Genomic DNA, 23,136 nt, shown 5'->3' on the forward strand with positions numbered 1-23,136 from the left:
CCAAAACTGCCTTTCCTGCACCCTTCTCGTTGATTTTCCTGCATGTGAACCATAACTATAATCCTTGCCCTGACACTACATGTCTTTGAGATGGGATTTACATGACTGTACATGGTTTAGGTGGGATAGGAGGAGGGGAGTTCAAAACAATTAGAATTTTACTGAAAACCAACTCTATTAAGTGGCTATCCATTGATTTCCCCAGTACCCGGGCCTGCCCAATGTCTCAGCAAAGCTGTACTGTATTGTATATACACTGAGTGGCCAAATTATTATGACCACTGGGTTAGTACTTTGTTGGGCCACTCTTTGCCCTTAATACAAATATGTATTGTGGGGAACATTAACCCAAATGAAATTAACTGCATCTTCATAATGTTGCCTCCACCAGTCTGTCGTGACGATGCAAGAAGGATCCATGATTTTGACCTGATAAATAATAAGCGTTTAGGGCGCAAATAGGAACATGTGTTTTATTAATATAGAATAAAATATGAAATAGAAATTAAAAATAATAAATCATTTACTCAGCAATGCATTAGTAAAATAATGAATAAATCCATAAAATGTGTAATAAAACTGCTGTTGCGGACTTACACCTACATGCATGATATAAATAACATAATAGCATTGAAATGATAAGGATTGATCAAAAAACCAGACTGAGCAAAATATGCACTTGGGTGGTTTAAAATGGCAGTGAAGTAGTTGCTGAAATCCTTCAGTAAATAGCGGTGGTTAAGTCTTGAATAACTACGAGTTAATATGTTGCGTGGTTGATAAAGAAAAGCTAGGTGGCTTGAGTCTTTAACCCGTTTTTCCTCTGCTTTAATGCAATGAAACTTGCAGAAAAAAAGTCTGTGCAAAGCGTGAGTTGGTGCGCGCACCTCCTACCTCCGTTTTCAGTGTTGCCGTCTGCTGTACATGCTGCTGCCTCCGTCACGTTGCTTCCCGGGTCTTTGATGGTGAGATGGGGGACCCGTCTAGCGTGGGTCCAGTTGGTATCCCCTAAGTATCGGCCGGATCGTCACTCTCCTCGGCTGGGAACATATACAGCAGATGGCAACACTGAAAACGGAGGTAGGAGGTGCGCGCACCAACTCACGCTTTACACAGACTTTTTTTCTGCAAGTTTCATTGCATTAAAGCAGAGGAAAAATGGGTTAAAGACTCAATCCACCTAGCTTTTCTTTACCAACCACGCAACATATTAACTCCTAGTTATTCAAGACTTAACCACCGCTATTTACTGAAGAGAATAGCAGGAGATACTGGATACTGGGAGGAAAGTCAGTAGTACACTAGGAAGCTGATGGTGTGGCTTTGTATGCCGATGATACGGCTAAAGCCGGCAGTACAATTTTAAGAGTTGATGAAGTGGTTTGGAAGCCAGTGAAGCGGCTTTGACAGCCGATGGTGCGGCGTTGTACGCTGATGGTACGGCTTTGTACGTCGATGGTGCAGACAAAGCCAGGGGTACAATTTGAAGAGTTGATGTAGTGGCTTGGAAGCCAGCGATGTGGCTTTGAGAGCCGATGGTGCAGCTTTGTATGCTGATGGTGCGGCTAAAGCCAGTAGTACAATTTGAAGAGTTGATTCAGTGGCTTGGAAGTCAGTGATGCGGCTTTGTATGCCAATGGTGCGGCTAGAGAGCCGGTAGTATAATTTGAAGAGTTAATGTAGTGGCTTGGAAGCCAGTGATGCGGCTTTGAGAGCCGATAGTGTGGCTTTGTACGCCGATGGTGCAGCTAAAGCCACTAGTACAATTTTAAGAGTTAATGTAGTGGCTTGGTAGCCAGTGATGCGGCTTCAAGAGCTGATGGTAGCTTGAAGGCTGACGGAGCGGCTGCAAAGTCGGGGGGGTGACTTGGAAGCTGGTAGCAGACAGGAGGCTGACGGAGTGGCTGGAGAGCTGGTGGAGCGGCTTAGAAGCCAGTAGCAGCCAGGAGGCTGATGGAGTGGCTGGAAAACCGGTGGAGCGGCTTGGAACCCAGTAGCAGCCAGGAGGCTTATGGAGTGGCTTATAAATAAGGGGGTATTTTTCGCTCTGAGCAAAAAAAGGAGAAAGACAAATTTTGCCTATTCTGGGGCACTTTTGACATAAATACACAATATGTAAATGAGATAGTAGATGAATAAGTTAAAACTTAACATAATGAACCTTAAAAAATAATAGAATATTCTCCCGAAGGGCAGAACATTCAAAAATCATAAGAAAATGCAAATTTACATGTAAATCAAATAATGATACATATTCAGATCATATATGGCACATGGTCATGTGCAATTTTTTTAATGAATATATAAAAGTAATCTACAAACAACAGTAATTAATCAAGGGTGATCTAGGTTGATATAGTAATTGATCGTAATCCAATAGTAAAAGGAGCTCAGATGCACGATGCATTCATATCCAACAACAAAATATTCAGCTGACCATATCACCTGTTGTGAAAATATGTTTGTGCAGTTATGGCACACACCCAAATCCCCTATAAATATGGTTATAATAGTATCAATTATTTGGGAAACACACCGCTTTCAAATATACACCTGGGTGCAGATGAAAATCTGCAAATTAGGTAATGGGTTATTTCTCAAAGTTATGAAAATTAGAGAAATGATGTAAAATGGACCATAGAAGGAAGAATAGGCCTGGGATATAATTACGAACTCTCACTTCTGCTGTCGCCCATCTACATCAAATGGGGGATGAGAGAGCCAGTGATTTGTTATTCCCAGGTGAAAAAGTACAGCAATGCTTCTGCTGTCTGGGATATCATATACGTCTCTCCCCTGTTGTTGTAAACATTGCAGGGGGATATCGTAAGAAGAGAACCCAGATGAGAGAGCTTGATGGAGGTAAAGAAAAATAAAGAAAAGTGAAGTGAAAATATATATTGTAAAATTAGTGAGAAATGGTATGAATACCAGTATAGAATGAACCAGAGTTGGTGCTTATTATCATGTAAAAAGGATAAACAGAAATGGGGAGCTAATATCCCTTGTATGTAGAAAAAAATTGTATAAATTAATTAGCTATGTTTAATTGTGATAAATAGGATACTGTGTGTATAGAGAATATAGTAAGGTCTGGAGTTCTGAATCGCGTAAGTCCTCCCAATTAACTCTGTCTATATAAGACAGGGGATCAGTGAGTGAAGGTGCCGCAAGAAAATCCAGAGGAGAAATAAAGAGCAGCGCCGCTGTGAGCAGAGGAATCGGCTACAGCTCTCCTCTGTTACCTTTCGGTATAGCAGAGGGAGCCGCTCGCCGAGGGACTCAGTCAGAGCAGTCTGATTAGAAAAAATAGAAAGTACCTGAGTCCGAGGTCCAGGAGAAGGGATATCTGTAAAGCGGGTGTGGAGCGGGTAATGTGCAGGCTGCAAATGACAGAGACACAGGACGCGCGTTTCGCAGATAAGCTTGATCACCTGATCGCTATCTCTACCCTGTCTCTCCTCCCTTTTTAACACGATGGCAATCCAATCGTATTGGTAAATTTATGAGTGACTGTCAATGCAGCCAATGAAAAAACTCTCTCTGTAGTCTGCAATAGTAACAGCTGCTGGAGAGAAAGTGTGCTAATGAAGAAATCATTAGCATATGTAAACAAAGACACGAGCATGAATGAAAACAGGATTAAATAGACATTAGCAGGAGGGATAATATTAAGAGTGATACTAGTATCACTGCATCGGCCAAAAATAAATAAAAATAAATATAAATATGAATAAAAATAAAAATAAAAACAGTTGTATTAAGAAGTAATAATAATATAACTGAGATAATAATTAATAGGAGAGAGGTACGTGTAAGATAAGACAGCAATAGTGGAAAATAGAAATGAAGTGTTGAGACAAAGTGACAGTGATGAATGTGAAAAAGAAAGGGATGAGAATTAAATAATGAGTGCAAAAGTGAAATAGTAAAAGAATATATAATAAGTAGATGATAAAATAAGTGAATAGTGAATTGAAAAATTATGAAAAGGTGAAAAAAGGGGGAGGGGGGGTTGAGTAATGTACATGAGTGAGTGAATTGGAAAATAAGTGTAATTAGTGATAAGAAATGTGGTGTGATATAGGGATTTATAGGATGTGATCATGTAAGGACTAAAATAAAATAATTAAATAAACTTGGTGAAAAAATGTGTGAGGTGATAGGACATCTTTGAGAATGAAAATAAAATGATTTTAAATATAAAGGCAGAATGAGAAGTGAAAAATGCTAAAGAAGAACCAAAAAGAGATAAGATGGCAAAGCAAACTGAGTATAATGAGTAAAAAATGTGACATAGAGTGATATTATGAAAATGAGGAGTTTTATATAAATATATATGTATATATATATATATACATATATATATATATATGTATTGAAAAAGTGAGAAACCATATTAAGTGAAAAGGAGGAATAGGGAAACAGTGAGTTATCTAAAAATACATAAAAAAGGGAAAAAAAAAAAAATATATATACATATACATATAAATCCCAAAAAACTCAGGACAAAATAATAAAAATGATAAGAAATAAATAATAGTAAATGATAATAAAATAATAATGAAAAGGATAATAAAAAATGTGAGAAATAACAAAAGGATATCATATGTAATCAGCCAAAGGTATGTGAGATCTGTTACTAAAGTATATATTAGGTCTGGGATCAATCTGTGAGAAATACACTGTAATTAATATTCTCATTCAGACCGTCAGGCATAAGTGTGCCCAATTTAAAGATCCACTCACTTTCTTTCTTTTGAAGGGCTTTATTAAGGTCACCACCTCTCAGGCCTAATTTAATTTTTTCAAGGCCGAAAACCTTAAGGTCTTGTTCCCGTCCAAAGTGTTTATGTTGGAAATGTCTGGCTACAGACGTCAAATGTTTCATTCTCTGTGTGTCTGTATCCGCGTTATGTATATTACCCAGATGTTCGAGAATTCTAACCTTCATCATTCTTGAGGTCATACCTATATACTTTTTATCACAGGTACAGACAATACAGTAGATGACGTTTGTGGTTTTGCAGTTAAAGAAATCTTTAATTTTGATATCTTGGTCAAATTTATCTTTGATGGTATTGATATTAATTATGTGTGAGCAGATCTTACACCCCCCATATGAATAACTTCCAAGTAGGGGAGAGATTTTCTTGACTTTGGGAATGAAATGGCTTTTCACCAACTTATCTTTAAGGTTAGGTGCCCTACGCCAGCTCATATTAACCTTCTCATCCAAGTTTTTGGCCAAATCATTATCTGATCTCAAAATGTGCCAGTATTTTTGTACTATATCCCTCGCTTCTTTCCAGTTGCCACAGAAATCTCCAATAAATCTAATAGTATTGGTTTTCTCTTTTTTAGGTTTATCACCAAAGATAAGGGAATCTCTATTAGATTTAAGGACTTCATTCTTGGCACTTTTAATCAGACATTTGCTGTACCCGCATTCTTGTAATCTCAGGGTTAGATCTTTGCTCTGAATCTTGAATGATTCTTCTCCTGAACAATTACATCGAAGTCTGAGGAATTCTCCTTTAGGGATGTTTTTCACGGTTGGAGAGAAATGGGAGCTGTTGTGGTGAAGTATACTGTTAGTAGATGTTTCCTTTCTATATATCTCAGTGTGTATTTTATTATTTTCTCCTCTAAAGATCTTGAAGTCCAATAAAGCGATACTGGTACTACTGAAGTTGTAAGTTAATTTTAGGTTGATATCATTGTTATTAAGAGACATGACAAAGGTATCCAATTCTTTCTGTGTGCCATCCCAAATCATCAAGATATCATCTATGTATCGCATCCAGGCAACTACATGATGAGTATGAATTTCATTGGATTCATGGAAAACATGTTCTCTCTCCCACCATCCTAGAAAGAGGTTAGCATATGTTGGCGCACATGCTGCCCCCATTGCTGTTCCTCTTATCTGGATGTGGAAACGGTTGTTAAACAGAAAGTAGTTATGGTGTAGTACAAAGTCCAGAAGTTCAAGAAGAAAGACTTGAAAGTCACCCATTCCTTCCATAGTAAGATAGTACCTGACGGCTTTAACCCAATTCGTGAATGATAGATGTGTATAAAGATTCTACATCTAAGTTAACGAGGATATGAGTCTTCTCAAGTACCACATCATGTATTTTTTTAAGCATGTCAGTAGTATCTCTCGTATATGATGGAAGGCTAAGAACATGGTGTCGTAAGTGAGTATCCAGGAAGCAACTGGCTTTTTCCAGGAGTCCCCCATTCCCTGACATTATTGGTCTACCCGGTGGATTGGTTAGATCTTTGTGGACCTTGTGTAGAAGATAAAAGGTTGGAGTTCTGGGATGTGATACCCAAAGATAGTCATATTCTGTTTTGGTTATTATGCCCTTATAGAAAGCTGCATCAATAATTCTGGAGTACCTAGTTTTAAAGTTCTCGGTGGGATCAAAAAGAGTGGTTGTGTAGCATGAGGTGTCTCTTAATTGTCTATTGGCTTCTTTAAGATATAGATGGATTGGCCATATGACTATATTGCCACCCTTGTCTGATGGTTTAATGACCACATCATCCCAGTTTTTAATTTCTGTAATTGCTCTTCTCTGTGATAAATTGAGGTTACCCCCATATTTATGGTACTTCTGTTGTCTGTACAAATCATCAAAATCACGTGATACAAGTTTAAGAAACACGCCAACTTCCGGACATATGTTGTCTGGTGGAAAGAAGGTGGAACGTTTTTTACAGGCAGGTCTCTGGTGAATTGGTTGTATGTCAGTATCAAGGGCCAATTCTTCCAATGCTAACAAAGCATCTTGTTCCAACTGTGAAAGATTTTCCTCCTGGGGTATACTGTCCATATCCTCCCATTTGGAATTATGGAATTTTGTTAGAAGTTTCCTACCAAACAATTTCAAATTAGTTTCCCATTTAAATCTGTTGAAGTCATGGGTTGGTGAGAAGGATAATCCTTTACTCAAAATTTCTGTACTGTATTGAGAACATGCTCTGATAGATTAATGATTTTAAGAGTTGTGGTGGGTGTTTCTACCTCTTGTTGGTTCTGGTTAGGTAACGGTTTGGTGACTGAATTTCCCATCTTTCTCTTCTTCCTGCCCCCCCGCCTCGTTTGGTGTTTGCAGGGCATCCACGGGTACCCCTGGTCCCTTCTAAAAAAGTAGTAGGAAAATGTAGAGGGTTTTCACTTCTTTGAACCAGTTGGTTTTTATAATGGAAATTATAATCTCCAGGTTCTTCAGTATCTGATATCTCTGCCTCGGATGAGGAGGGTGTATTATCATTAAATCCTATATTCCTCCTTCTTTGAGGTTTATTCCATCGGAAAATATTTCCTGAGGTGCAGTCACGTTTGTCCCTTATAAATTTAGTACGTTTCCATTCTATTATAGTTTTATCATATTCCTCTAATTCTTTTTTGATTTTATTGAAAGATTGAAAAGTGGGATTCTGCTCCCATTGTTCAAGGGTTTGACCTAGCCTCTCTACCTCTCTAGTGCATTCTTCTAAGACCAAATTATCGTGTTTGATTAGAATTCCCATTAATTCATGGGAGCACTTAAGTAGGCTATTTTCCCATTCTTTGTGTAGACTTTCAGTGCATAACTCAAATGTGGGAAAAAGTTTAGGGTGTAGACCTCTTGGAGTAATTTTGTGTTTGCAATAATTTTCCAAGCTAAAGAGATCCCAGTTAATTCTTGTTTGTCTTTGTAAAGTTCATTTTAGTTTGAGAAGTTCATCTTCCCAACTAGAGTCTATTTCAGTATTACTAGTATCACTAGAGAAAATACCATCCAAATCTTCTAATCGTCGTCTATTGCTGAGTTCAGTTTTGAGACTGAAATTCATCATGCTCAATAAGAGATTGTTCAATAGAATCAAGATACAGTATCAAAAGGAAAAGGGAGAAGAGATGAGGGAAGAAAATAACAAGTAAAAATGCAATTATTAAAGTTCAAAAAGGGGCTAAGAGAAGTAGTGAATTAAGATATACACTGTGCTGGACTCTAGAGCTGAAAAGAATTCAGTATTATTAGATGAATAGAAAAGAAGGAAATGAGTCCGCACTAGTTATTAATCTGGTAATAAGACAAATAGATTTACAAAAACCAACATATAAAGTTATCACTTGCAAAAAAATTTTTTATCGGGATAATCACAAGTTGGTGGTGCACCCATAAGATTTGTGCCGTACACATAAGGGGGTATTTTTTGCTCAGAGCAAAAAAAGGAGAAAGGCAAATTTTGCCTATTCTGGGGCACTCTTGACATAAATACACAATATGTAAATGAGATAGTAGATGAATAAGTTAAAACTTAACATTTAATAATGAACCTTCAAAAATAATAGAATATTCTCCCGAAGGGCAGAACATTCAAAAATCATAAGAAAATGCAAATTTACATGTAAATCAAATAATGATACATATTCAGATCATATATGGCACATGGTCATGTGCAATTTTTTGAATGAATATATAAAAGTAATCTACAAACAACAGTAATTAATCAAGGGTGATCTAGGTTGATATAGTAATTGATCGTAATCCAATAGTAAAAGGAGCTCAGATACACGATGCTTTCATATCCAACAACAAAATATTCAGCTGACCATATCACCTGTTGCGAAAATATGTTTGTGCAGTTATGGCACACACCCAAATCCCCTATAAATATGGTTATAATAGTATCAATTATTTGGGAAACACACCGCTTTCAAATATACACCTGGGTGCAGATGAAAATCTGCAAATTAGGTAATGGGTTATTTCTCAAAGTTATGAAAATTAGACAAATGATGTAAAATGGACCATAGAAGGAAGAATAGGCCTGGGATATAATTACGAACTCTCACTTCTGCTGTCGCCCATCTACATCAAATGGGGGATGAGAGAGCCAGTGATTCGTTATTCCCAGGTGAAAAAGTACAGCAATGCTTCTGCTGTCTGGGATATCATATACGTCTCTCCCCTGTTGTTGTAAACATTGCAGGGGGATATCGTAAGAAGAGAACCCAGATGAGAGAGCTTGATGGAGGTAAAGAAAAATAAAGAAAAGTGAAGTGAAAATATATATTGTAAAATTTGTGAGAAATGGTATGAATACCAGTATAGAATGAACCAGAGTTGGTGCTTATTATCATATAAAAAGGATAAACAGAAATGGGGAGCTAATATCCCTTGTATGTAGAAAAAAATTGTATAAATTAATTAGCTATGTTTAATTGTGATAAATAGGATACTGTGTGTATAGAATATAGTAAGGTCTGGAGTTCTGAATCGCGTAAGTCCTCCCAATTAACTCTGTCTATATAAGACAGGGGATCAGTGAGTGAAGGTGCCGCGAGAAAATCCAGAGGAGAAATAAAGAGCAGTGCCACTGTGAGCAGAGGAATCAGCTACAGCTCTCCTGTTACCTTTCAGTATAGCAGAGGGAGCCGCTCGCCGAGGGACTCAGTTAGAGCAGTCTGATTAGAAAAAATAGAAAGTACCTGAGTCCGAGGTCCAGGAGAAGGAGTGGCTTATAAGCCGGTGGAGTGGCTTGGTAACCGATAACTGCAAGGAGGCTGATGGAGTGGCTGGATAGCCGGTGGAGCGGCTTGGAAGCCGGTAGCAGCCAAGAGGCTGACAGAGCAGCTGGAAAAGCCGGTGGAGTAGCTTGGAAGCCGGTAGCTGCCAGGAGGCTGACGGAGTGGCTGGAAGCTGGAGAAACAGCATGAGCTACGACCAGGAAAGATGAGAACGCTAACCATGCAGCAGAGCTGAGAAATCCACAAGGAATGCTATAGTCGGTGAGGCGGCAAAATACCAGCATGTACAAAAAGGGAAAGAAACCAATCATGACTTGCTGTGGACAGCACGTGACATCCTGCAGCTCCAGATCACCTACCAACCGACGGAACTGGAACCAGACTGCCAGAAGGAGTTAAATAGCTAGAGGGAATCATGTCATGACCGCGAATTGTACCAGTACCCCCCCCGCCTTGACGCAGGGTTGAAGAATCCCTAGAACCTGGTTTGTCATCAAAATCTCAGAAGACAAGTCTCTTCAGCCTAGGAGCATGTAGGGCACTCTTAGGGACCCAGGAGCATTCCTTCGAGCCATAGCCCTTCCAGTGGACCAAAAACTGCAAACGACCCCTGGAAATTCTAGAGCCTGAGATCTTCTCAATGACAAATTCATGTTGTCCGTGGACCACAGTAGAAGCAGGTCTGGATGAATGCTAGGGCTTGAATTTGACGGAGCTGAAGACTGGTTTGAATAAGGAACAGTGAAAAGTGTTGTTGATGCAGAGAGACTTGGGTAATAGAAGCTTGAAAGCTACCTGAGCAATGATGCGAAATGGGCAAATAAACCTAGGACCTAATTTTTGAGTAGGTTGACGAAGCTTGATGTTTTTCGTAGAAAGCCAAAAGCGACTTTTCGAAGGCTTTGATAAACCTTGCTCCAAATGTAATGGAGCGGAGAGACTGAAGGTGAAACAGTCAAACTGGAGTCAAAAGAATTTGCTCTGGGATGTTGACCAGGGACACAAAAGAAGAGAGAAACTGAGGACGTTGAGTGACACGAGTTGTTAAAAGCAAATTCTGCAAGCGGCAGATGAGAAACCCAGTCATTATGGTTTCGACTTTACTTGGATCCATAGAAAACCCTGGAAAGAAATTATGTACTGTAGCCTAGGAAAGTGACTTGAATGACATCAAAGACATACTTTTCCAGCTTAGCATAAAGATGGTTCTCTCGCAACTCCTGCAGAACTTGGCGTACATGCTGATGATGTTGATTCACTGTCTGTGAGTAAATGAGAATATCATCAAGGTACACGATCACAAAAACTCCCTGGAATTCTTGAAGGACATCGTTTATTAGATCTTGGAAGACTGCCAGAGCATTAGCTAGGCCAAACGGCATGACCAGGTACTCATAGTGTCCTGAGTGAGTACTGAAAGCCGTCTTCCACTCGTCGCCACTCATAATTTGGATCAAGTTGTAAGCTCCCCGGAGGTCGATCTTAGGAAAGATAGTGGCTTGATGCAATTATTCAAAAGGACCGAAATGAGAGGCAGCGGGTAGGAGTTTTTTACAGTGATATTGTTGAGACCTATGTAATCGATGCAAGGACATAGGGAACCATCCTTCTTCTCAGCAAAGAAAAAAACAGCCCCGACCAGAGACTTAGAAGGGCAGATAAATCCTTTTGCCAATGCATCCTCGATGTACTCTTTCATTGCCTTATCCTCAGGAACAGACAAAGAATACAACTGGCCTTCAGGTAACTTGGCACCAGGGACTAAATTGATAGCACAGTCGTATGGGTGATGAGGAGGTAGGGCATCTGCCTTCTGTTTAGAGAAGACATTGGTGTATTCTTGGTACTGGACAGGAATGATAGGAGGAGTTTCAACAACAGCAGGCTGAACCGCCCGAACAGGTACAGCAAGACAACAAGACTGGCAGACACGACTCTATTTCATGATTTCCCCAGAGGACCAGTCAGTAACGGGATTATGATCCCTGAGCCAAGAGAGACCAAGACACTGGAGAAGGAAAAATGAGATAATCTCAGAATGTAGAACTCCTACGGACAACTGAAGAAGAGGTGTTTTGAACTTGATAAGACCATTAGAAACCAGTCCTCCATCCAGTCCACAGACAGGAATCTCCTGTTCCAAAGTGACAGCGGGTACACCCAGAGACTCAAAGAAAAAGAAGTCCATAAAATTGCCAGCTGCACCGCTATCCAAAAATGCAGAAGTGGTCAGAATGGAATTGGAGAGTTGGATAACTGCAGGAACTAGTACAGAGTTTTCAGAGGAAATGGGAGCCAGGCCTAAATGCAATTCCTCCCGAACACCTAGGTCTTGCCTTTTACTAGTTTGAGTAGACAATTACTCAAGGAATGTCCCTTGTCCCCGCAATACATACAGAGACCCTGGGAACGTCTCCTGAGTCTCTCCTCTGGAGATAACCGAAAGGCACCAATTTGCATAGGCTCCTCTGGATCCAAGGACGGAACCCAGATGGGAAACTGAGGCGATCTTGTAGGAAGATTCTGCTCCTGTCTACGTTCACGGAGATGATGGTCAATCTGATTGCCTTATGCATGAACAAGGAACAAACAAATGAAAGTGTTTGTGCAGCGAGTGCTCAATCACGTAAAATAAAATGTTCTGTCTTTGTGTCTATAAATGAAAACTGACAGTATACCTTCTGTAATGTTTGAAAAAAGAAATATGTTGTTATCAGGAACCAATGTGAAATGAATGTCACAATATGAATCTAGAATACGCAGCATATAATCAATAAGTATTATAAATTAAATATAATTTTAATCTCACATGTAGATAATGGTTATGTACAGATTAATTATTGCACACTACATATGTTGACACAGTATTGACACACTGGGGAAGGGGGGGTGCACAGGTGAAAGTAAATGGGGGAGTAAACACAATTGGTAAAAAGGAGGGGGGTGAGGATAAAAAATATATAAAAATACAAATGGAATTTGTCCCTGCCTGAGGGAGCGTAATTTCGACTCAGCCAAAGCAGTTCTGTCAGGGTCAATAATCCCATAGCAGAAAAGAAGGCATTGACAGACTGTAGAGCTGCATGTGTTGAGGGTAACCCAAAGGCCCAAGTCTGAGGATCTCCCTGGAGAAGAGAAATTACCAGACCTACTCGTTGAGACTCTGACCCAGAGGAGACAGGACGTAACCTGAAGTAAAGTTTCAACTTTCCCAGAAGTTGAGGAATTGTTTGCGATCCTCGGCAAAATGATCTGGCAAGATCATTTTAGATTCCTTTAAAGCAACTGAAGCTGCTGGAAACTGAACCTTCTCAACACACGAAGGGAAAGCTCTTGAACCTTTTGTGTGAGAACTTGGATTTGTGCAGCAAGCACTTGGGCAGGATTCTGTGCCTGTTCCATATTATCTTTTTATGGCTGACTATAATGTTACGGATTCCTAGGCTGTTCCATGTAAACCCCTAGAACCCAGGCTCACGAGGTCTTCTGCCACTAACAGCCACCAGCTGTTCCCTTTGCACTAGAATATGTTCACCGGTACTTAAGTGGCTGCCTGGACTTAATACTCAGGGTAGTAGAAGTTTACACTGATTACCTTCAGAAACCAGAAAATAGCAGGAGATACTGGTTACTGGGAAGAAAGTCAGTAGTATGGCTAGGAAGCCGATGGTGCGGCTATGAGAACCGATGATGCAGCTAAAGCTGGCCGTACAATTTGAAGAGTTGATGAAGTGGTTTGGAAGACAATGATGTGGCTTTGAGAGCCGATGGTGCGGCTTTGTACGCTGATGGTGCAGCTAAAGCCGGTAGTACAATTTGAAGAGTTAATGTAGTGGCTTGGAAGCCAGTGATGCAGCTTTGAGAGCCGATGGTGCCACTTTGTAAGCCGATGGTGCAGCAAATACCGGTAGTACAATTTGAAGAGTTAATGTAGTGGCTTGGAAGCCAGTTATGCGGCTTTCAGAGCCAATGGTGCAGCTTTGTACGCTGACGGTGCGGCTAAAGCCACTAGTACAATTTGTAGCATTAATGTAGTGGCTTGGAAGCCAGTGATGCGGCTTTGAGAGCCGATGGTGCAGCTTTGTATGCCGATGTTGTGGCTAAAGCCGATAGTACAATTTGAAGAGTTAATGTAGTGGCTTGGAAACCACTGATGCGTCTTTGAGAGCCGATGGTAGATTGAAGGCTGATGGAGCAGCTGGAAAGCCGGTGGAGCAGCTTGGAAGCCGGTAGCTGCCAGGAGGCTGACAAAGCATCTGGAAGCCAGGGAAACAGCATGAGCTACGACCAGGAAAGATGAAAATGATAACCATGCAGCTGAGCCGAGAAATCCACAAGGAGTGCTTTAGTTGGCGAAGCGGCAACAGGCCAGCATGTACAAAACGGGAAGGAACCAATCATACCATGCAGTGGACAGAGCTTGACATCCTGCAGCGTCCAGATTGCCTAGCAACTGACAGAACTGGAACCAGACTGCCAGAAGGAGGTAAATTGCTAGAGGGAAGCAAGTCGTGACCGTGACTTGTAACAACCTGTTTGCAGCAAATGGCAAAAGCGTATGGACAGGGCTTCTGTACCTGCAGTGCATACAATTCAGATTATCCATAATTTGATGCACTGTCTGTCTGTGTGCCCAATCAAGTCTACCCACTCTCCATTCTGCTCCAGCATTCAGTAGCCATTTACATATATGGGCATTGTGTTCAGTTTTTTGCTAATTCTTGCACCTGTGCTATGAGCGCCAACATCATTCCGTATTCAAAGTCTGTCAGATCTTGCAGTTTACCTATTATTTCATGAGTGGTACTTCATTAGTCTCTGATTACCTTGAGGATCCTCCCTGATGCTGATGAGCATTGCTGTCATTCCCGGCGATGGTGTCCCCACCCCCTCCGCATGACATTGTATGCTCATTGGGCGTGGCTGGCACAGGACACCGGGACACACTGTTACAGTGCTGGGAAAAACCACTTCACCTACACTGTGGCATCTATACATGAGAGGAAGATCCGATCATCAGCAGGTAGATATGGCTGGGAGGGTGGACTGCTTATGGGTATAGTTGAGTGAAGGTGGTATTAAGAGTAAGGGGATTAATTATGATTGTGTATTACTATGAGAGTGAAGGGGTTCATGCTATTAAAGGAGTTAATTGTGATCACAGGCACCTGAAAGGGGGGACAAAGTGGCAGCTCGCCCCTTCCCAACAGTTGAGAAATGCGCCAGAAAATGTACTGGTGTTGGGACCGACATAACACACAGGTTTTATTATTAGGTTGCCTTTTATTGATTTGTCTGGCTTGATTAAGTGAGGAAAGCAGCTGGCTTTATATGGCATGGTCTCTGTAGTCCAGGACTACTAGTCCTAGAGCAAGGCTCAGTGCACCATAGCAATAAGTTCCTAAGCCTATACCAAACTACAAATCCTAGCAGCACCTGGGTAACTGCCCACCTCCTCTCCCAGTGCTGGTTGGATAACTTGTCTTACTTTTTGATAAAGCCCCAACATTGTGGAGCGAAACCGATCAGAGATATCTTTCCAGGATACATTGGGACTCATTTAAACACATTGGTGGTGTTCAGCAACTGGGACGTGGATTTCAGTAACCCCAGAGGACATTTGCTGGCAGTCGGAGTAGAGGCTGGGATTGAGACGCGGCTGAAGCACCTTTACTACACCATCAGGTGAGCCTCTCATACACTTTTTCTCTGTGGACGCAGCCTCCTCCGGCAATTACCTGGCTTTACTTACCTGGAAATAGGCATTATTTCATCTACTTAAACGGAGATGTACATTAGATGCCTCCCAGGATTCCTAATAATATGGAGCCGGCTGTCTGATACTACATAGGATCAGCGCTTTGGTGAAAGCATTGCAACGGGATCACACGTTTAGTGTGAAACATTCCAATATTTTCCCTGTGAACTGGATGATTGATTTTTGCTTTTTTTTTTTTTTCACATCATATTTATTGGATTTTTCATTAAAGTATACATTTAACGACAGTTGGTTCATGTCTTAGAATACAATTCTTTAACAATGTATAATCAGCCATATAAAATAACTCAGTGAAATGACATGCATATAATACATAGCTAATCTCAGTCTTGTTAGTCCTGGCAAGACAGCAACCTGTACCAATATTTAGAATTTTATACAAAAATAAAAAAAGAAAAAAAAGAAAAATGGAAGCAATGACAGATTATAATGAGATAGTATTATTTAAAGAAAATAATATTATATAACTTAAATAAAATAATAACAATAATAAATAAATAATAAAAAAGGAACAAACACATACATACATCTGTCACATACATATAAGCTAGCAAAGTAATGAAGGATGGACAACGGAACGGAGATTAAATATCTCCTTTTGATATTATCTTATAAAAAGCAAATTCTTTGTTATGTAACTTCTATACAATTTTTATACATATACCACTCTGTCGATTCAAAAACTGTAAATATTTGTTTCTGCGTTTCTGAAGGTAAATTGTCGATATATGGTCCCCATTTACTATTAAACTTTTTTACACCCTTCTCTATCTCCGGAATAGCTGACTGTCTATCATTATACAATACTTTCAGTAATAATTGAGTCACTTCTGATAGTTTTGGTGATCCATGCGATATCCAAGATCTCAGTATTGTCTTCTTTGCGACTGTTACTAGAATAGTCAAAAAAGGCTTTATATTTTTTTTCCCTCTGCTTCTAGATTCCAAGACAAAAAATTTGGACCAAGAAAGACTAAAGGGTCTAACTTAAAATGTGTTAAAAAAGTATTGTTTATGAAAGTAAGTACTTTATTCCAGAATCGTTGGATATATCGACAATACCAGAAATTATGAACAAATTTAGCTTTTTCCCTTCTGCATTTCGGACAAACACCTGTTTCTGAAGATATATAACGACTCCTTTGATACTGGGAGATGTATGCCCTATGAACCGTTTTTACATGTATCTCTTGGAGATCAGAGGAATGTAAAGTACTTAATACATCTTCATATTGATCAATTAATATCTCCGCCTGTACAAAAGACGGTATATCTTTCTGCCAAGCTTTAATAGTATTTTTCCATAAAATATTCCTATTAGGACGTATCAGATCTATATACAAATATCTAAGTTTGTATTTAGTTTGTTTGACAAATGATAGTAGAGACATCAAAGGATCCGTTTTGTCAAGAGATAACATAGCTATTGGTATTGATGCAATAAAATGTTTCATTTGAAGATAGGTATAAAAAAATTGTTTAGTGAGACCGTATTTATCTTGTAATAATTGAAATGGTAATATTCCTCCCCCTGGATCAAATACATCAGCAGTGATTCGAATACCTTTTTTAAGTAAGCGTAAGTATACTGCATTTTCCAGTCCCGGGTTGAACAAGGGATTTCCCACAAATGGTATCATGTTGGAATGCCTAGGATTTCTTGCCAGTTTCTTATTTATGGCCCACCATGCATTATACGTATCTCTAAACATTATATTACTAAATAGGTGTGGTGGTACTTGAGCTATCGGGGTATGCAGTAAGGCACTAGGTGAAAAAGGAGTCAAAAGAGCAGCGTCCAAGGCCACAATCGTAAAATCATTTTTATTTAACAACCAGTCTATTATATATCTGAAAAGTATTGAATGAGAATATTGTAATAGGTCTGGTAATCCTAGTCCTCCTTCTGTGCGTGAAGATTGTAATTTTGCACGGGCAATTCTAGATTTCCCTCCTTTCCAAATAAATCTCTGGTAAGCAGTGTTTAGTAATTTTATATCTGAATTAGATAATTTCAGTGGAATCATCTGCATTATATATAAGAGTTTAGGAAATAGTATAGCCTTGATCACTGTTATTCGTCCCAAAAGTGAAAGGGGTAATAAACGCCAACTATCCAATTTTTTTATAATATTTTTTATAATTGGGGTATAGTTAAGTTTATACAATGAGAATAAACATGAGGGAATATAAATACCTAAGTATTTAAATTGTGTGGTAACTATTTTCATACTTTGTAATGGTCCAGAGTCAGGCAAATTGAATGAGTCAGTATTCAAGGGCAAAATTTCACTCTTATCAATATTAATCTTATAACCGGAAAACTTTCCAAATCGCTCTATTATTTCAAAAACTACCGGAATAGCATGTTGAGGATATGACAAAAAAAGTAACATGTCATCTGCGAATAACGCTACTCTTAAATCTATACCTTTTATTACAATACCTTGAAATAAAGGTGATTGACGTATAGACAAAGCCAGAGGTTCTATTGCAATTGCAAAGAGCAAAGGTGATAAGGGACACCCCTGTCTTGTTCCTCGAAATATGAAAAGTGGATCTGACAAAAACCCATTACATAATACTTGAGATGTGGAGCTAGAATATAATATTTTTAAAAAATCTATAAATTTTGGTGGGAAACCGAATCTACTTAATGTGTCAAATAAATGGGTCCAGTGAATCATATCAAATGCTTTTTCAGCGTCTAGAGTCAGTATGGCCTTTGGTATATTAGTTGTAGAGATTTTACTGTGATGCAATACTGACAATACCTTACGAACATTTACAACGGAATTTTGTCCAATTATAAATCCTGTCTGATCGCAATGTATTATAGAAGGAAGTATATATTTCAGGCGCTCTGCCAAAATTTTCGTTAGTAACTTGTAATCGATATTTAATAAAGATATAGGTCTATAAGAGCCAGGGTTGGATAGATCCCTTCCCATCTTTGGAATTACATTTATCACCGCCGAATTAAAATAAAGAGGCATATTTCCCGAATTCAGAATTTTGTTAAATACCTCAGTCAGTATAGGTGTAATTTTAGGTGACATGAGCTTATAAAATTCTGCCGTTAGGCCATCTGGGCCGGGAGCTTTACCTGTTTTTAATCCCGATATCGCCTTTGAAACTTCTAGTTCCTCAATCTGCGATACTAAGACATCACTTTGTTCTTCAGATATATTTGCCAAATGTAGATTTCTCCAAAAATGTAAAGACTCAGAGGCGTCAGAAGACGGTTCTGAATAAAGATTTGAATAAAAGTTCTTCATTGTTAATGCTGTTTGTGCATTGGAGTTAGTCAATTTGCCATTAGATAAGCGTAGTGGGTGTACCATCATCCTTGGCCTCTGTCCTTTCAATAAATTTGTTAATAAACGACTAGATTTGTTCCCAAATTTATAGAATCTGTGTTCTTTTCTAAAGGAATAATTAGATTCCATCTTAATGAATAAATTATCAAAATGGATTTTAGACTCTAAATATTTAGTTTTAGTATATGATGTAGGAGAAGTTTTATAAGTTTGGAAAGCGTTTGTTAAAGTTTGTTGTGCCTTAAGGTAATCTTCAGCTATTGCTTTTTTTCTCGTAGATGTATATGAGATTATATTTCCCCGTATAACAGCCTTAGAGGCCTGCCAGAACAATATTGGGGCATCAGAACACGATTGCAAGTTATTCAATCTATACTCTTCCCATGCTGATTCCACTTTATTACGAAATTTGATGGATTGAGATAAGAAAGAAGGAAATCTCCACGACCGATAAGAACTTTTTTCCGCTATTAGCTCTAGGTCTAACCAGACCAGCGCATGGTCCGACAAACAAATGGGCTCCATTTCTACACGTGAGATCCTCAGCAGTAAGGACGAGGATGCAAACATGTAGTCAATCCTAGACATAGTACCATAAGCAGCCAACAAACAAGAAAATTCACGATCTGTGGGATGAAAGACCCTCCAAGTATCTAGTAATTGTAATTGTTTTATAAACATAGGAATACCTAGTTTTGGAGTACTACTTCTACCCATTTTCGGAAATTGTTTGTCTAGTTGGGTCGAGGATACTAAATTGAAATCTCCACCAACAATCATAGGGACATTTGTATAAGGACTAAGATCAGCTATCAATTTTTGAAAAAATGATTTGGAATATACATTGGGAGCGTAAACATTACAAAAACTAAATCTTTGTTTTTCTATCAGAATATCACATAAAACAAATCTTCCCTCACGATCAATTTTAGTAGATCTCAATTCTATCTGCAAGTGTTGTTTGGCAAGTATTACTACTCCTCTGGCCTTTGAAGCAATAACTTTCCATTTTAATACGTTTAACTTGAGAATCTCACTAGGGATCAAATGCGTCTCCTGTAGGAATATCACATCCACATGCAACTTATTTTGAATACAATAGAGTTTTCTTGCGTTTTTGTGGAGAATTAAATCCACCGATGTTCCAGGATCCTATTTTCAAATTAACCATTGTCGATGATAAAAATTTGTTTAACCATATGCCACTCAAGAATAATTGTAAGCATGTATATGTCAATCCGTAGGTACATAACAGACAGCACATTAATAAAATAAAAAAAAGAAATAAAAGAAAAAAGGAAAAAACAATCATCTAAAACATAATCTAATGAAAAACAAACAAAAAAACGTAAAAGACGAAAAAGAAATAAAAACAAGCAGAGATATATACTGGATATACACATTGACAGCTTCCGATATATATATACCAGTGGAATCAACCACTCACTCAAGTATTTTGCTATCATGAACTGCGCAATGTGGTCTTCCGGTTGAAGAACGTAATCTATACGTCCTCAAAATAGAGACTTTTTACTTTTTTCATTAACTCCTATCCAACACAGTCTTTATCACAGTATTACAAAAGTGACCGCAATGACAAACATGAAATATATTTTGCAATATATAATATATTGAGGAATAAAACATAAGACATATCTCAGAATTCTCCATCAGTACTACAAACTGATGAAATAGTTATCATTTTGGGTAATATGTGTCTAGAACATGTCACATAATTCACCAGCAAGTATAACTACAAATTATTCTGAGCTTTGATGTAGATAAACTTTACCAATAGTGCTAATTTAGTTATGTACAAAAGGGAAAAAGTGAGAGTATTCCCTCATAAACATAGTTCAAGTAGATCCTGGCGAAAGAGAGGGTCTGCGATCATCTTCTAATTCTTTCAAGTATTCCTCGGCATCCGCAACTGTGAGGAAGTCTGTAAACGACGTGCCCTAATATAAACGTAGACGTGCAGGATATAAAAGCGCAAATTTTTTGCTTTGCTGAACAAGACGCGCACATAATGGGGAGAATTCTCTTCTAGCTTTGGAGAGTTCAGCAGAATAATCCTGAAAGATGAAAAGTTTGTTTCCTTCCCAGACTAAATTACACATTTTATGTGATGCAATCCAGAGTGTCTCCTTATGTAGGTAATTCAGGCATCGAAATAATACCACTCTAGGCCTGGATCTGTCAGAGTTACGCTGAGGTCCCACACGATGAACTCTTTCTATTATAATGTCAGCACATTTATCTTGTACAGTAAGCAACGCAGGTAAAGTCTTGCGAACAAAATCTGCCAGCTCAACTCCTTTTATCGATTCAGGTACACCGACTACTCGGAGATTATTGCGGCGTGATCTATTCTCTAAATCATCCACCTTATTCCACAGTTGGTTATGTGTTTTTGTGACTTTAGCCACTGATTGCTTCATCTCCTGCACATCATGAAACATTTCCCCCATGCGCTGCTCCGCCTGCAAAACTCTGCCTGATATCTGGGCAATCTGATGTTTAATATCCTCTGTCTGGGCTTGCAATAATGGGTTGATGGCCTCTCTCACCGCCTGAACCAATCCCCCATATGTAACCGGAGTGTCCGCTGCAAGTAATAATAAGTGCTCACCCTTATCTCCAGAAGTCAGGGAGTTGGTGGAATATTCAGAAGTCTCCTCTATAAACTGCACAGGAGAAGAATCTTCCTGCTCTGCACTCGTAGCGGTGGACGGCGCCATCTTATTTTCTGTTCGGCGCTTCTCCTGCTTTTGCCTCTGCTGTTTAGTCGGCATGAGAGGGAGAAAATATTTCTCCATGCAGCGCCCAGCTCTTCACTTGTGCAGGGTTCTCACTACGGCCAGTTGTAGAGGCTAAAATAGCCTTGTAAAAGGTATGTTGGACGGGTGGTAACGGAGCTGTCTCTATAAGCTGCTTTCCATGCGGCAGCCGGAACCAGAAGTCTAATTTTTGCTTTTTGTTTTTTATCTCTTATATTGAGACTATCTATGAGAGATATTTAATATAAGACACCTATTGCATATTATATGTTTTTTATGTTTTGGATTCACCTCTCTCAGCAATACATTTTTGTGATAGTGTATCTAAGAATTGTATCACTATAATATGGTGACTTTTACATTGTATATTGACCGGTCAATTTGATATTGTTATATTATATTTTATTAGAAGTAAAGATTTATAAATAATTATAGCAATGTGGTGATTGTCAGTTAATCCATATCAACCCTTATGCATATTAATTAGCGCAGGGGTTCCTCCACATATTTTGTCAGGGACGTGTTATCGGCTGCATGTGCTCAAGGAGCTGCATGGTAGTGCTTTATCAGTAGGGATATGTTCGGCATCCCAGCAGTCAGGATGGCGGCGCTTACATTACCAGCGTTAGAATCCAGATGCCGGTCAGAATCCCGGCGCAGGTATCTTGACTGATGGGAAACCGAAGGTAAGTAGCTTGGTTTGTGGGGAGGGTTAGGGTTATGTTTAGGCAGTGGTGTATCTAGGGGGGTCGAGCAGGGCACGTGCCCTGGGTGCCATTGGACAGATGGATTGGGGAATGCCAGGCTGATTCACAGGCCCAGTGACAGTGAGATGTATGGGTCCTGGGAGCCCTGTCACTTGGTCCCACTTTTAAGTTCCAGAAAGCCATGGCTTAATAAAGTTTATTACGGTGCAGCGCGTGATGTCATTACGTCACACCACGCCACTTACAGTCACGGAGTGAAGAACAGCCGGAACACAGAATAAGGTAAGTAAATGACACTGGCCTGGAGTCGGAGAGGCAGAAAGGAACTGGAAAGACATGCTAGGGCACAGAGCCAGAAGGGGGCAGGAGAGACATGCCGAGGGTGTAGAAACAGAAGGCGCTAGGAAAACAGAAGAGGGCTGGAGTGATAGAAGGGGAGAGACATGCTGGATCTACAGAACAGAAGGTGGGCTGAGAGACATGCTGGTGCTGCAGAAACAAAAGGGGGGCAGGACAAACACTGGGTAGCTGTTTTGGAGACACAGTAGGTGGCTGGAGAGACAAAAGGGGGCTAGAAAGATACTGGGGCTGGAAACAGAAGGGGATTGGAAAGACAGGCTGGGGCTGGAGAGCTGGGGGGGCTGCCGATTATGTCAGTCCTGGGCCCACAATTTCTGGTGGCAGCCGTGGGGGGGACCACTACTGGGGGCACTGTATAAGGGGCACTACTGGAAGCACCACTACTGGGGGCACTGTATAAGGGGCACTACTGAGGGCACTGCATAGGGGAGATCACTACTGGGGGCAATGGTTAAGGGGGACTGCATAGTGGTACTGTATAAGTGGCACTACTGGGGGCACTGCATAAGGGGCACTACTGGGTGCACTGTATAAGGGTGCACTACTGGGGGCACTGTATAAGGGGTACTACTGGGGGCACTACTACAGGGGGAACTGCATAAGGGTCACTGCTACTGGGGACATTGCATAAGGGGCACTACTACAGTGGGCATTGCAA

Source organism: Taudactylus pleione, unplaced genomic scaffold (assembly GCF_031769625.1).
Source record: "Taudactylus pleione unplaced genomic scaffold, aTauple2 ptg000671l, whole genome shotgun sequence".
Classification (NCBI taxonomy): domain Eukaryota; kingdom Metazoa; phylum Chordata; class Amphibia; order Anura; family Myobatrachidae; genus Taudactylus; species Taudactylus pleione.